This window comes from Phocoena phocoena, chromosome 8 (assembly GCF_963924675.1).
Source record: "Phocoena phocoena chromosome 8, mPhoPho1.1, whole genome shotgun sequence".
NCBI lineage: Eukaryota > Metazoa > Chordata > Mammalia > Artiodactyla > Phocoenidae > Phocoena > Phocoena phocoena.
Window position 1 is genome coordinate 81,921,103 of NC_089226.1, and position 4,142 is coordinate 81,925,244.

The following is a 4,142-nucleotide window of genomic DNA, read 5'->3' on the forward strand; positions in this document are numbered from 1 at the left end:
TTCCTTCTAGTCTCTACCTATTGGTCCTAGTTCCACCTAAGGTTCATTATACCCCCCACTAAGTACCTATTCTCCTCTCCAGCTCAATCATTCTATTTCAAACGTTTTTCACTCCTGTTCTGAAGCCTCTCCCTCATCCCATGGTACACTATACCATGTTCCCTGTAGATACATTATAAGTTTTCAGTGACCATCCTAAATTGTGGCAGCAAACACCCCTCAATACTCAAGCATGGTTGCTCTTGAAAAGGAAAGATTAAGATTCATTTTTAATATAATGTTTTAGATCAGTGCAGCCTCATATCAACAGGTAGGTATGTGTGTGTCCACAGAGTCATACTGACTCACTGAGACAAAAAACCACCTCTAAGATGTTTTAATGCATGATAAATAGTTAATATTTAGAGAGTGCTTTTTATGTGTCATTCACTGTTCTTAGTCCTCTATATGAAGTATTAATTTAATTATCAATGTAGTCCAAAGTGGCAGTTACCATTGTTATCCCCGTTTTAGGGATAAGAAGACTAACACAGAGAGAGGCTATTTTTCAACTTAAGTTAAAGAGCTGGAATCTGAGCCTGTGCAGTATGACACCAGAATTTCTGTGTCTAAAACAAGATAATTAAAATGTCGCATAAAGATGCCTCATATCCCCTTAGGAAAGAGAAAGAAGTTCTCGCTCCTGATATGATATCTGTATAGGCCAACCCATAAACCCACATATTATGAAACAGAAACGCCAAGGTTCACACAGCAGAGTCAAAGAATAGGAAACATATTCCCTAATGACTAAAGCCGGGCATAGGTAGGGGGAGTAGGGAAAAACACTTAGACCAAAGTGGTTGTGTCTTTTCCATCAGAGGCAGCAAGAGTAGAACTTGAACCCTTCAAACCCCAGGTTTCTACAGAGGTGCCCTGAAGTGGTCAGTAAGTGGAGGATCTGTACAGGCAGTGTCTCCAAGGTTCAAAACCCAAATTCAGCCTCAGGAGCCCCGCTCTCTTTGGTTTCATCATATACTGGGCTTCTCCATAATATTTCATTTGAAGAAGTAGCTTTCTCGTTTTGAAAAAACTGAAAACCACTCGTAGACTTAGTATCTGTTTAGGATCCAAGGCACCAGTAACCTCATAGGATTCCCTTGCAACCCTGGTCATGTCCAGTACTTCCTCTGAACATTAACTTTAACCCAGTCTGACAGCGTTATTATAAGGAACAAACATGGCACTTAGGAGAAGCTCTTTTAACTTACTATTAATTATAATAGCATTTGGCACATTAAAAATACTAAAGAGCTGTGCCAACATGAGCAATTTCTTCCATGACCCATCAGCAAGAATACTTATGACTCTTGGCTACTCATGAGAGGTGATAATGTTTAAACAGAATGGAATTTTTAGTCAGAATCAGCTAGAATCAAATCCTAACTGATTACTGGGTCCTATGACCATGGGAAAGTTAATTCAGCTTCCTAAGCCTTTGTCCCACACTCATAAACTGGGGCTTCTGACAACAGGGTGGCTGTGAAGACTTACTTCAGTGATCCAACATGTTTTCACTCTTTGAACAGGGCACAGGACATTCCATAAAGGGACGCATTGATGGCCTGTTAGCATTCTAAAGGCTCAAGGGGCATACAGACTTCAGACTCACTCCTTTCTAGAGGAGTGTATCCTGAGCACCCACAACTGATCTGCCTTTGCTAACGGGCATAAATATTCTGTAATTGCTTCAAAGTGTACTGGTGACAACATGGCCAACTGTTCCCTGTGATGACTCATGCGTTGCTCTGAAACAGAATGGGTGCGTGCTAGGGGAAGCTGTGAAACTCTCCGGTCTGAGTCACTGCAACGCCGCAGGCTTCGAGCGCTGATGTTCACGAGTGCCTTGAAACTCCACACCCATGTGTCCACTCTTCGGCTGAAAGACACCGTGATACTTCTTACCTTAGTGAGACAACCCAACTTAAGCCCCCCCACCTGCTACATCCTCTCCTGCCTACTGAGAGCCCAGCCATCCCATATCAGGACCAGCTCAAATGCCACACTCTCAGCAAAGCCTTTCCAGATGACCCTCGTCAGCACAAATGACTCTCCTCATTACCTCCACCCACAAAACATTAAAAGCCCATCGATTTTTTGTTCATACACACCTAGCATTTCAGTGTGACCGTTTTCACTTGGTCTCAACCAAACTGTTTTAGATCATAATTCGTTGACAGCAAGAATGTTATTTTATTTATTCTGTATCCCCTCAAACTGTAATGTACACAGTGAGTGTTTAATCCACAATAAAGTGAAATGAAAGCATAAAATATGTCCGACACTTTAATCTAGGCTTTATAATGATATGCTTGCTACCTCATATAATACGTAAAAATTGAGAATGTTGACAATGACTTTTAATCAGTTCTCATGGATTTTAAAATTTAGTATTTTATGTGAACGCTTAACCTTTGGTTAAACTGATAATGTTTAATTTTTAATGAATACTATAAAAAGAAAATAAGAAATGTTTTAATACAGCCATTTTAATTTATTTTCCCCATTAAAAATTAGCTGATATATCTATATGTTTCTAAAATAGTAATTGGTAGAGCTTCTAGCAATCAAGGAGTCCTGGCTTCTTCTGAATTTGAATAGTATATTCCTACTGAAGAATTTGCTGTCATCACTGATTTAAAGTCACTAAACTCAGCCTGTTAACCTCCCCCAACAGCAGTTCCTGCTCTCAATATCCCTGCCTTTGTCAATAACATCATACCTGTCTAGTGGCTCCAAACTTTTGAGTCAAGTGCTATGAAAAATAGAAAGCACTGCCTAAATATAGCCTAGTATATTTTTACCTACAAACATTTAGCAGTTCCTGTCAAAATTTTGTGCAAAGTGTTTTCTTCTCATCTATCTCTTTCTGTCCATTCTCCTGGACACAGACTTCCCCCTCCCCCCGAAGTATCCCCTCACACCCGGTTTACAGGAGAGGTCTCTTGTCAGCCTCCTTGACTTTCAGCTTGCTTGATCTGATCTATTTTAAGTGTAGCTTCAAAGCATTTCTTCCTTAAATAGCACCTTCATAACATTGCTCCTGTACTTAAAAACCTTTTACAGTTTGTGAGTTCTTACAACTTCACAGCTAAACTCTTCTCTCTGATCCTGTGTAGGCACCTTATTTTCCACTTACTTCTCCAGTTTGACGAGGTTCTGACCCATTTCACCAATCCACAAGGAAGGTGATTCACTTAGCTCCCATGAGCAAAGTGAACTCTCTGTGCCAAGCACTGTGCAACAGTCTGCATGAATGAGAGACCGCTGACTTTGAGGATGTCACAATCAACCAGGGAAGACAGAACACAATTAGACTATAAATGTAGAGTTATGGTGCTTAAGTGGACATAAAGTGCAATGGGAGTATAAAAGAGTAGGCTAGCAAAACGGGTTGCACAGATTAGAATGACCTTATACCAACGTGGCAGAGTCCTCCATGAACTATAGAAAATACAGAGCTGTTCACTTTCCACCTTCCACACAGTCCTTCACTCATAGTTTGCCTTTGTCCAATCGACTTATCCACCAATGGTTAACTCAAGTCCCAGTACTACATGGTGAGTCAGAAGACACTGTGTTCCCCAGACACAGACCCTGAGACAAGGATTCCAGTGAAAGTAATGTATTAGTGCTATGATCTCAAGGAAACTCTGGAAGAGAGTATATTATATAAGGAGCATATTATCAAGTAAACTGCCCCTATGGGTAACCACCACTCAATCCCAGAGGGCAAATCCTAGTAAAACAGTATAGAACACACACCTCAGAGTTATCCCCTGTGAGGAACAAGGGAGTTGAGGTATTGATTCACCAACTTCTGTCACTCACTGGTTGAGGCTTCAGGGGGTATTAATTCTTCAGCTTTTCCAATATGGCAGAGCAGCCTCCCCAGTTGAAAATCCTCAGGTGAAGAGATGCCAGTGGAGGTAGCTGGGAGTCTGCTCTTGGAATCCTGATTTGGCAAGGCCAGGAGGATACGATCTGGTACCAAGAGATCCCTCCACACAAATCAGCTATGAGCTTTTAATGATGGTGCTGCCACTGTTTCCTATTATGTACGTGTCTATGAGGAGGTCAAGTTTTCTGAGTCTCAGTTTCTT